This window comes from Ranitomeya imitator, chromosome 5, assembly GCF_032444005.1.
Source record: "Ranitomeya imitator isolate aRanImi1 chromosome 5, aRanImi1.pri, whole genome shotgun sequence".
Classification (NCBI taxonomy): domain Eukaryota; kingdom Metazoa; phylum Chordata; class Amphibia; order Anura; family Dendrobatidae; genus Ranitomeya; species Ranitomeya imitator.
Window position 1 is genome coordinate 462,032,887 of NC_091286.1, and position 12,863 is coordinate 462,045,749.

Genomic DNA, 12,863 nt, shown 5'->3' on the forward strand with positions numbered 1-12,863 from the left:
GTTTCCAACAACTACTAAACGAGAGCATGAAGATTGAAGCTCAGGAAAGGCAACCTGGAGAACACCTTGGAGTGGAACACACCATCTCTCTACACCCCATACCCAATTTGTAGGCCTAATGCAGCGTAGTTTCCAACAACTACTAAACGAGAGCATGAAGATTGAAGCTCAGGAAAGGCAACCTGGAGAACACCTTGGAGTGGAACACACCATCTCTCTACACCCCATACCCAATTTGTAGGCCTAATGCAGCGTAGTTTCCAACAACTACTAAACGAGAGCATGAAGATTGAAGCTCAGGAAAGGCAATCTGGAGAACACCTTGGAGTGGAACACACCATCTCTCTACACCCCATACCCAATTTGTAGGCCTAATGCAGCGTAGTTTCCAACAACTACTAAACGAGAGCATGAAGATTGAAGCTCAGGAAAGGCAACCTGGAGAACACCTTGGAGTGGAACACACCATCTCTCTACACCCCATACCCAATTTGTAGGCCTAATGCAGCGTAGTTTCCAACAACTACTAAACGAGAGCATGAAGATCGAAGCAATGGAGAGGAAACCTGGGGAACACCTTGGAGTGGAACACACCATCTCTCTACACCCCATACCCAATTTGTAGGCCTAATGCAGCGTAGTTTCCAACAACTACTAAACGAGAGCATGAAGATCGAAGCAATGGAGAAGAAACCTTGGGAACACCTTGGAGTGGAACACACCATCTCTCTACACCCCATACCCAATTTGTAGGCCTAATGCAGCGTAGTTTCCAACAACTACTAAACGAGAGCATGAAGATTGAAGCTCAGGAAAGGCAACCTGGAGAACACCTTGGAGTGGAAAACACCATCTCTCTACACCCCATACCCAATTTGTAGGCCTAATGCAGCGTAGTTTCCAACAACTACTAAACGAGAGCATGAAGATTGAAGCTCAGGAAAGGCAACCTGGAGAACACCTTGGAGTGGAACACACCATCTCTCTACACCCCATACCCAATTTGTAGGCCTAATGCAGCGTAGTTTCCAACAACTACTAAACGAGAGCATGAAGATTGAAGCTCAGGAAAGGCAACCTGGAGAACACCTTGGAGTGGAACACACCATCTCTCTACACCCCAAACCCAATTTGTAGGCCTAATGCAGCGTAGTTTCCAACAACTACTAAACGAGAGCATGAAGATTGAAGCTCAGGAAAGGCAACCTGGAGAACACCTTGGAGTGGAACACACCATCTCTCTACACCCCATACCCAATTTGTAGGCCTAATGCAGCGTAGTTTCCAACAACTACTAAACGAGAGCATGAAGATTGAAGCTCAGGAAAGGCAACCTGGAGAACACCTTGGAGTGGAACACACCATCTCTCTACACCCCATACCCAATTTGTAGGCCTAATGCAGCGTAGTTTCCAACAACTACTAAACGAGAGCATGAAGATTGAAGCTCAGGAAAGGCAACCTGGAGAACACCTTGGAGTGGAACACACCATCTCTCTACACCCCATACCCAATTTGTAGGCCTAATGCAGCGTAGTTTCCAACAACTACTAAACGAGAGCATGAAGATTGAAGCAATGGAGAGGAAACCTGGGGAACACCTTGGGGAGGCAGACACCGTTAGTAGGCCCTACCAAAGTTGTACACCCAATGCAGTTTTAAAATTCCTAGAGGCTGAAAACAAGACTATTGACGCTCAGCTTTTTTCAAAGGAACACAGCTGAATTGAGTTTCGCAGACAGACACAGGTAGTAGGACTCAAACCAAAAATGTGGCTCACTGCAGCAGAAAAAAGTTACAGGGGTACACAAGCTGCAGTGCTCTGGGCAGTGGAGGACAATTTCAATAGTGAACCGCAGACAGACTTTTTACGCCTACTATTAAAAAAAGGATGCTCTAAGCAATTATAAATAGGTTCTAGGGGTACACGGGCAGCAGTGGTGTGGTCAGTGGAGGCCTAGTGGAAGGAGTGACCGCAGACAGGCATCGAAGGCCTAAAATAATAACACATGGCTGTAGGCAATTTTAAATTGGTTCCAGGGGTACACGGGCAGCAGTGGCCTGGTCAGTGTAGTAGTAGTAGAAAGAACGGACCGCAGACAGGCATCGAAGGCCTAAAATAAAAAAATTGGGCTGGCTGTAGGCAATTTTAAATTGGTTCCAGGGGTACACGGGCAGCAGTGGTGTGGTCAGTGGAGGTATATTGTAAGGAGTGACCGCAGACAGGCATCGAAGGCCTAAAATAATAACACATGGCTGTAGGCAATTTTAAATTGGTTCCAGGGGTACACGGGCAGCAGTGGTGTGGTCAGTGGAGGCCTAGTGGAAGGAGTGACCGCAGACAGGCATCGAAGGCCTAAAATAAAAAAATTGGGCTGGCTGTAGGCAATTTTAAATTGGTTCCAGGGGTACACGGGCAGCAGTGGTGTGGTCAGTGGAGGCATATTGTAAGGAGTGACCGCAGACAGGCATCGAAGGCCTAAAACAATAACACATGGCTGTAGGCAATTTTAAATTGGTTCCAGGGGTACACGGGCAGCAGTGGTGTGGTCAGTGGAGGCATATTGTAAGGAGTGACCGCAGACAGGCATCGAAGGCCTAAAATAAAAAATTGGGCTGGCTGTAGGCAATTTTAAATTGGTTCCAGGGGTACACGGGCAGCAGTGGTGTGGTCAGTGGAGGCCTAGTGGAAGGAGTGACCGCAGACAGGCATCGAAGGCCTAAAATAATAACACATGGCTGTAGGCAATTTTAAATTGGTTCCAGGGGTACACGGGCAGCAGTGGCCTGGTCAGTGTAGTAGTAGTAGAAAGAACGGACCGCAGACAGGCATCGAAGGCCTAAAATAAAAAAATTGGTTTGGCTGTAGGCAATTTTAAATTGGTTCCAGGGGTACACAGGCAGCAGTGGTGTGGTCAGTGGAGGCCTAGTGGAAGGAGTGACCGCAGACAGGCATCGAAGGCCTAAAATAATAACACATGGCTGTAGGCAATTTTAAATTGGTTCCAGGGGTACACGGGCAGCAGTGGTGTGGTCAGTGGAGGCCTAGTGGAAGGAGTGACCGCAGACAGGCATCGAAGGCCTAAAATAAAAAAATTGGGCTGGCTGTAGGCAATTTTAAATTGGTTCCAGGGGTACACGGGCAGCAGTGGTGTGGTCAGTGGAGGCCTAGTGGAAGGAGTGACCGCAGACAGGCATCGAAGGCCTAAAATAATAACACATGGCTGTAGGCAATTATAAATTGGTTCCAGGGGTACACGGGCAGCAGTGGCCTGGTCAGTGTAGTAGTAGTAGAAAGAACGGACCGCAGACAGGCATCGAAGGCCTAAAATAAAAAAATTGGGCTGGCTGTAGGCAATTTTAAATTGGTTCCAGGGGTACACGGGCAGCAGTGGTGTGGTCAGTGGAGGCATATTGTAAGGAGTGACCGCAGACAGGCATCGAAGGCCTAAAATAATAACACATGGCTGTAGACAATTTTAAATTGGTTCCAGGGGTACACGGGCAGCAGTGGTGTGGTCAGTGGAGGCCTAGTGGAAGGAGTGACCGCAGACAGGCATCGAAGGCCTAAAATAAAAAAATTGGGCTGGCTGTAGGCAATTTTAAATTGGTTCCAGGGATACACGGGCAGCAGTGGTGTGGTCAGTGGAGGCATATTGTAAGGAGTGACCGCAGACAGGCATCGAAGGCCTAAAATAATAACACATGGCTGTAGGCAATTTTAAATTGGTTCCAGGGGTACACGGGCAGCAGTGGTGTGGTCAGTGGAGGCATATTGTAAGGAGTGACCGCAGACAGGCATCGAAGGCCTAAAATAAAAAAATTGGGCTGGCTGTAGGCAATTTTAAATTGGTTCCAGGGGTACACGGGCAGCAGTGGTGTGGTCAGTGGAGGCCTAGTGGAAGGAGTGACCGCAGACAGGCATCGAAGGCCTAAAATAATAACACATGGCTGTAGGCAATTTTAAATTGGTTCCAGGGGTGCACGGGCAGCAGTGGCCTGGTCAGTGTAGTAGTAGTAGAAAGAACGGACCGCAGACATTCATCGAAGGCCTAAAATAAAAAAATTGGGCTGGCTGTAGGCAATTTTAAATTGGTTCCAGGGGTACACGGGCAGCAGTGGTGTGGTCAGTGGAGGCATATTGTAAGGAGTGACCGCAGACAGGCATCGAAGGCCTAAAATAATAACACATGGCTGTAGGCAATTTTAAATTGGTTCCAGGGGTACACGGGCAGCAGTGGTGTGGTCAGTGGAGGCCTAGTGGAAGGAGTGACCGCAGACAGGCATCGAAGGCCTAAAATAAAAAAATTGGGCTGGCTGTAGGCAATTTTAAATTGGTTCCAGGGGTACACGGGCAGCAGTGGTGTGGTCAGTGGAGGCATATTGTAAGGAGTGACCGCAGACAGGCATCGAAGGCCTAAAATAATAACACATGGCTGTAGGCAATTTTAAATTGGTTCCAGGGGTACACAGGCAGCAGTGGTGTGGTCAGTGGAGGCATATTGTAAGGAGTGACCGCAGACAGGCATCGAAGGCCTAAAATAAAAAAATTGGGCTGGCTGTAGGCAATTTTAAATTGGTTCCAGGGGTACACGGGCAGCAGTGGTGTGGTCAGTGGAGGCCTAGTGGAAGGAGTGACCGCAGACAGGCATCGAAGGCCTAAAATAAAAAAATTGGGCTGGCTGTAGGCAATTTTAAATTGGTTCCAGGGGTACACGGGCAGCAGTGGTGTGGTCAGTGGAGGCCTAGTGGAAGGAGTGACCGCAGACAGGCATCGAAGGCCTAAAATAATAACACATGGCTGTAGGCAATTTTAAATTGGTTCCAGGGGTACACGGGCAGCAGTGGTGTGGTCAGTGGAGGCCTAGTGGAAGGAGTGACCGCAGACAGGCATCGAAGGCCTAAAATAAAAAAATTGGGCTGGCTGTAGGCAATTTTAAATTGGTTCCAGGGGTACATGGGCAGCAGTGGTGTGGTCAGTGGAGGCATATTGTAAGGAGTGACCGCAGACAGGCATCGAAGGCCTAAAATAATAACACATGGCTGTAGGCAATTTTAAATTGGTTCCAGGGGTACACGGGCAGCAGTGGTGTGGTCAGTGGAGGCCTAGTGGAAGGAGTGACCGCAGACAGGCATCGAAGGCCTAAAATAAAAAAAATTGGGCTGGCTGTAGGCAATTTTAAATTGGTTCCAGGGGTACACGGGCAGCAGTGGTGTGGTCAGTGGAGGCATATTGTAAGGAGTGACCGCAGACAGGCATCGAAGGCCTAAAATAATAACACATGGCTGTAGGCAATTTTAAATTGGTTCCAGGGGTACACGGGCAGCAGTGGTGTGGTCAGTGGAGGCCTAGTGGAAGAAGTGACCGCAGACAGGCATCGAAGGCCTAAAATAAAAAAATTGGGCTGGCTGTAGGCAATTTTAAATTGGTTCCAGGGGTACACGGGCAGCAGTGGTGTGGTCAGTGGAGGCATATTGTAAGGAGTGACCGCAGACAGGCATCGAAGGCCTAAAATAATAACACATGGCTGTAGGCAATTTTAAATTGGTTCCAGGGGTACACGGGCAGCAGTGGTGTGGTCAGTGGAGGCATATTGTAAGGAGTGACCGCAGACAGGCATCGAAGGCCTAAAATAAAAAAATTGGGCTGGCTGTAGGCAATTTTAAATTGGTTCCAGGGGTACACGGGCAGCAGTGGTGTGGTCAGTGGAGGCCTAGTGGAAGGAGTGACCGCAGACAGGCATCGAAGGCCTAAAATAATAACACATGGCTGTAGGCAATTTTAAATTGGTTCCAGGGGTGCACGGGCAGCAGTGGCCTGGTCAGTGTAGTAGTAGTAGAAAGAATGGACCGCAGACAGGCATCGAAGGCCTAAAATAAAAAAATTGGGCTGGCTGTAGGCAATTTTAAATTGGTTCCAGGGGTACACGGGCAGCAGTGGTGTGGTCAGTGGAGGCCTAGTGGAAGGAGTGACCGCAGACAGGCATCGAAGGCCTAAAATAAAAAAATTGGGCTGGCTGTAGGCAATTTTAAATTGGTTCCAGGGGTACACGGGCAGCAGTGGTGTGGTCAGTGGAGGCATATTGTAAGGAGTGACCGCAGACAGGCATCGAAGGCCTAAAATAATAACACATGGCTGTAGGCAATTTTAAATTGGTTCCAGGGGTACACGGGCAGCAGTGGTGTGGTCAGTGGAGGCATATTGTAAGGAGTGACCGCAGACAGGCATCGAAGGCCTAAAATAAAAAAATTGGGCTGGCTGTAGGCAATTTTAAATTGGTTCCAGGGGTACACGGGCAGCAGTGGTGTGGTCAGTGGAGGCCTAGTGGAAGGAGTGACCGCAGACAGGCATCGAAGGCCTAAAATAAAAAAATTGGGCTGGCTGTAGGCAATTTTAAATTGGTTCCAGGGGTACACGGGCAGCAGTGGTGTGGTCAGTGGAGGCCTAGTGGAAGGAGTGACCGCAGACAGGCATCGAAGGCCTAAAATAAAAAAATTGGGCTGGCTGTAGGCAATTTTAAATTGGTTCCAGGGGTACACGGGCAACAGTGGTGTGGTCAGTGGAGGCCTAGTGGAAGGAGTGACCGCAGACAGGCATCGAAGGCCTAAAATAATAACACATGGCTGTAGGCAATTTGAAATTGGTTCCAGGGGTACACGGGCAGCAGTGGCCTGGTCAGTGTAGTAGTAGTAGAAAGAACGGACCACAGACAGGCATCGAAGGCCTAAAATAAAAAAATTGGGCTGGCTGTTGGCAATTTTAAATTGGTTCCAGGGGTACACGGGCAGCAGTGGTGTGGTCAGTGGAGGCATAGTGGAAGGAGTGACCGCAGACAGGCTTCGAAGGCCTAACATAACAAAAATATCAATACAATCGTATTGTCAGTGGCAGGCATTGAAGGATGTCAGCGCATAGACTAAACATTGGTGGAGCTGTGAGATAATTTTGCAAGTGGTAGAGCACTGTTTGAGCTGGGGGGGCGGGAACTGTCTTGTGGCCGGCGGTACAGGCCCAGGGCCCCTCATATTACAACGGTGTGTCTGACGTTGGGTGCGCACCACCACCGCCAGAGACACTTTATTGTACTAGGAGGGACCCAGTGGCAGTGCCGTCGACCAAAAGTGGGCACACCCACCTCTTCAGACAAACAGCACTCTCACGGGTGCTGTCGCCAAGTGTCGATACCACGGCCCCGTGTGGGGAGTTTGGCCATTTAGTGAGGTGTAAACATGTCGTATGCTGGACAATCAGGTGCAGAAAATTACGAGATTGGAAAAGGCATTCAGAATAGTCCACAGGCAAGACCTTTTCATAGGAAAGCTAGGTGTCAGCCGGGCAAGGTGGGGCAAAAGATTTCGAAATCCAGTTGTGGTTCATTTTAATGAAGGTTAGATCATCTACATTTTGGGTAGCCAGACGAGTCCTTTTTTCTGTTAGTATTGAACCTGCAGCACTGAATACTCTTTCTGATAGGACACTAGCTGCCGGGCAAGCAAGCTCCTGCAATGCATATTCTGCCAATTCTGGCCAGGTGTCTAATTTTGATGCCCAGTAATCAAATGGGAATGACGGTTGAGGGAGAACATCGATAAGGGATGAAAAATAGTTTGTAACCATACTGGACAAATGTTGTCTCCTGTCACTTTGAATTGATGCTGCAGTACCTGTCCTGTCTGCGGTCATAGCAAAATCACTCCACAACCTGGTCAGTAAACCCCTCTGGCCAACGCCACTTCTGATTTCTGCCCCTCTAACTCCTCTGGTCTGCTGGCCCCTGCAGCTCGTGTGAGAACGATCACGGGCGCTGTGTGCAGGGAATGCCAGAAGCAAACGGTCAACAAGAGTTGATTGTTTGGTTGCTAATATTAGTTCCAAGTTCTCATGTGGCATTATATTTTGCAATTTGCCTTTATAGCGAGGATCAAGGAGGCAGGCCAACCAGTAATCGTCATCGTTCATCATTTTAGTTATGCGTGTGTCCCTTTTGAGGATACGTAAGGCATAATCCGCCATGTGGGCCAAAGTTTCAGTTCTCAAATCTGCGGTTGTGCTTGGTTGAGGGGCAGTTTCAGGCAAATCCACGTCACTTGTGTCCCTCCAAAAACCAGAACCCGGCCTTGCCGCGCCACCAATTTCCAGTGGTCCCGGAAAAGCTTCCTCATTAAAAATATAATCATCCCCATCATCCTCCTCGTCCTCCTCCTCCTCTTCGCCCGCTAACTCGTCCTCTACACTGCCCTGGCCAGACAATGGCTGACTGTCATCAAGGCTTTCCTCTTCCTCAGCTGCAGACGCCTGATCCTTTATGTGCGTCAAACTTTGCATCAGCAGACGCATTAGGGGGATGCTCATGCTTATTATGGCGTTGTCTGCACTAACCAGCCGTGTGCATTCCTCAAAACACTGAAGGACTTGACACATGTCTTGAATCTTCGACCACTGCACACCTGACAACTCCATGTCTGCCATCCTACTGCCTGCCCGTGTATGTGTATCCTCCCACAAAAACATAATAGCCCGCCTCTGTTCGCACAGTCTCTGAAGCATGTGCAGTGTTGAGTTCCACCTTGTTGCAACGTCTATGATTAGGCGATGCTGGGGAAGGTTCAAAGAACGCTGATAGGTCTGCATATGGCTGGAGTGTACGGGCGAACGGCGGATATGTGAGCAAAGTCCACGCACTTTGAGGAGCAGGTCGGATAACCCCGGATAACTTTTCAGGAAGCACTGCACCACCAGGTTTAAGGTGTGAGCCAGGCAAGGAATGTGTTTCAGTTGGGAAAGGGAGATGGCAGCCATGAAATTCCTTCCGTTATCACTCACTACCTTGCCTGCCTCAAGATCTACAGTGCCCAGCCACGACTGCGTTTCTTTCTGCAAGAACTCGGACAGAACTTCCGCGGTGTGTCTGTTGTCGCCCAAACACTTCATAGCCAATACAGCCTGCTGACGTTTGCCAGTAGCTGCCCCATAATGGGAGACCTGGTGTGCAACAGTGGCAGCTGCGGATGGAGTGGTTGTGCGACTGCGGTCTGTGGACGAGCTCTCGCTTCTGCAGGAGGACGAAGAGGAGGAGGAGGGGGTGCGAACGGCTACAGCCAACTGTTTCCTAGACCGTGGGCTAGGCAGAACTGTCCCAAACTTGCTGTCCCCTGTGGACCCTGCATCCACAACATTCACCCAGTGTGCCGTGATGGACACGTAACGTCCCTGGCCATGCCTATTGGTCCATGCATCTGTTGTCAGGTGCACCTTTGTGCTCACAGATTGCCTGAGTGCATGGACGATGCGCTCTTTAACATGCTGGTGGAGGGCTGGGATGGCTTTTCTGGAAAAAAAGTGTCGACTGGGTAGCTCGTAGCGTGGTACAGCGTAGTCCATCAGGGCTTTAAAAGCTTCGCTTTCAACTAACCGGTAGGGCATCATCTCTAACGAGATTAGTCTAGCTATGTGGGCGTTCAAACCCTGTGTACGCGGATGCGAGGCTAAGTACTTCCTTTTTCTAACCATAGTCTCATGTAGGGTGAGCTGGACTGGAGAGCTGGAGATCGTGGAACTAGCGGGGGTGCCGGTGGACATGGCAGACTGAGAGACGGTGGGAGATGGTATTGTTGCTGCCGGTGCCCTAGATGCAGTGTTTCCTACTACGAAACTGGTGATTCCCTGACCCTGACTGCTTTGGCCTGGCAAAGAAACCTGCACAGATACTGCAGGTGGTGCGGAAAATGGTGGCCCTACACTGCCGGAAGGGATGTTGCGTTGCTGACTAGCTTCATTGGCCGAAGGTGCTACAACCTTAAGCGACGTTTGGTAGTTAGTCCAGGCTTGCAAATGCATGGTGGTTAAATGTCTATGCATGCAACTTGTATTGAGACTTTTCAGATTCTGTCCTCTGCTTAAGGTAGTTGAACATTTTTGACAGATGACTTTGCGCTGATCAATTGGATGTTGTTTAAAAAAATGGCAGACTGCACTCTTTCTAGCATCGGATACCTTTTCAGGCATTGCAGACTGAGCTTTAACCGGATGGCCACGCTGTCCTCCAACAGGTTTTGGCTTTGCCACGCGTTTTGGGCAAGATACGGGCCCGGCAGATGGAACCTGTTGCGATGTTGATGCCTGCTGCGGCCCCTCCTCCTCCGCTTCAGAACTGCTGCCGCCTGCACCCTGTTCCCCCAATGGCTGCCAATCGGGGTCAAGAACTGGGTCATCTATTACCTCTTCTTGTAGCTCGTGTGCAACTTCGTCTGTGTCACCGTGTCGGTCGGTGGTATAGCGTTCGTGATGGGGCAACATAGTCTCATCAGGGTCTGATTCTTGATCATTACCCTGCGAGGGCAATGTTGTGGTCTGAGTCAAAGGACCAGCATAGTAGTCTGGCTGTGGCTGTGCATCAGTGCACTCCATGTCAGATTCAACTTGTAATGGGCATGGACTGTTAACTGCTTCACTTTCTAAGCCAGGGACGGTATGTGTAAAGAGCTCCATGGAGTAACCCGTTGTGTCGCCTGCTGCATTCTTCTCTGTTGTTGTTTTTGCTGAAGAGGACAAGGAAGCGACTTGTCCCTGACCGTGAACATCCACTAACGACGCGCTGCTTTGACATTTACCAGTTTCACGAGAGGAGGCAAAAGAGCTAGAGGCTGAGTCAGCAAGATAAGCCAAAACTTGCTCTTGCTGCTCCGGCTTTAAAAGCGGTTTTCCTACTCCCAGAAAAGGGAGCGTTCGAGGCCTTGTGTAGCCAGACGACGAACCTGGCTCCACAGCTCCAGACTTAGGTGCAATATTTTTTTTCCCACGACCAGCTGATGCTCCACCACTACCACTACCCTCATTACCAGCTGACAATGAACGCCCCCGGCCACGACCTCTTCCACCAGACTTCCTCATTGTTTTAAAAACGTAACCAAACTATTTGTTGCTGTCACACAACTTACACGGTGAGCTATAACTTCAGTATGATTTACCTACCCCTTTACAGGTGAGTGAGACCACAACAAAAATCAGGCACAATGTTACACACTCTGTTGTTGGTGGCAACAAATGAGAGAGATGCCACACACGCAGGACTGTCACTGAAGCACAAATGTAAATATTAATCTCCCACTGATTTGATTTTTTTTTTTTTTTCAGGGAGACTTTAGGAAAAAAAAATAATAGAATAAAATGATTTTTTCAGGAAGAATTTAGAAACCAAATAAAATAAAATGATTTTTTCAGGGAGAATTTAGAAAACAAATAAAACAAAAAAAGGCTTTCTATGGCCCACTGAGTGAGAGATGACGCACACAGGAGTCAGGAGTGGCACACAAGCCCAGAGGCCAATATTTATCTCCCACTGATTGATTTATTGATTTTTTCAGGTAGAATTTAGAACCCAAATCAACCAAAAACATAAATAGGCTTTCTATGGCCCACTATTTGTGAGAGAGATGGCACGCTCAGGACTGGCACACAAGCCCAGAGGCCAATATTAATCTCCCATTTTTTTTTTTTTCAGGGAAAATTTATAAACCCAATAAAAAAAATAATAAATAGGCTTTCTATGGCCCACTATCTGAGAGAGAGAGATGGCACGCTTAGGACTGGCACACAAGCCCAAAGGCCAATATTAATCTCCCACTGATTGATTTATTGATTTTTTCAGGTAGAATTTAGAACCCAAATAAAGCAAAAAATAAAAAATAGGCTTTCTATGGCCCACTGAGTGAGTGATGATGCACACAGGAGTCAGGAGTGGCACACAAGCCCTGAGGCCAATATTTTTCTCCCACTGATTGATGTAGTGATTTTTTCAGGTAGATTTTAGAACCCAAATCAAGCAAAAAAATAAATAGGCTTTCTATGGCCCACTGACTGAGAGATGGCACACACAGGAGTCAAGAGTGGCACACAAGCCCTGAGGCCAATATTTTTCTCCCACTGATTGATGTAGTGATTTTTTCAGGTAGATTTTATAACCCAAATCAAGCAAAAAAATAAATAGGCTTTCTATGGCCCACTGAGTGAGAGATGGCACACACAGGGATGGCACTCTAGCAGAAATGTCAATCTTAATCTCCCACAAAAAAAAAAAAAAAAAAACAGGGAGTGTCCAACAATTACTATCTCCCTGCAGTAATCTCAGCCAGGTATAGCAGGCAGCAATAAGGAGTGGACTGATGCACAAATTAAATAAAAAGTGTGTACAAACCAAAAAGATAGCTGTGCAGAAAGGAAGGAACAAGAGGATTTGTGCTTTGAAAAAAGCAGTTGGTTTGCACAGTGGCGTACACACAGCAATGCAGCTATCAGGGAGCCTTCTAGGGCAGCCCAATGAGCTACAGCGCTGAGGAAAAAAAAAATGTAGCTTCCACTGTCCCTGCACACCGAAGGTGGTGTTGGGCAGTGGAAATCGCTACAGCACAAGCGGTTTGGTGGTTAATGGACCCTGCCAAACGCTATCCCTGCTTCTGACGAAGCCGCAGCAACCTCTCCCTAAGCTCAGATCAGCAGCAGTAACATGGCGGTCGGCGGGAACGCCCCTTTATAGCCCCTGTGATGCCGCAGACAGCAAGCCAATCACTGCAATGCCCTTCTTTAAGATGGTGGGGACCAGGACCTATGTCATCACGCTGCCCACACTCTGCGTTTACCTTCATTGGCTGAGAAATGGTGCTTTTCGCGTCATTGAAACGCGACTTTGGCGCGAAAGTCGCGTACCGCATGGCCGACCCCGCACAGGGGTCGGATCGGGTTTCATGAAACCCGACTTTGCCAAAAGTCGGCGACTTTTGAAAATGAACGACCCGTTTCGCTCAACCCTACCCCTTGCCATTGTTATCTGATCTGTTTGCTCGGATTAAGGGGGCTAGTTGGTTCA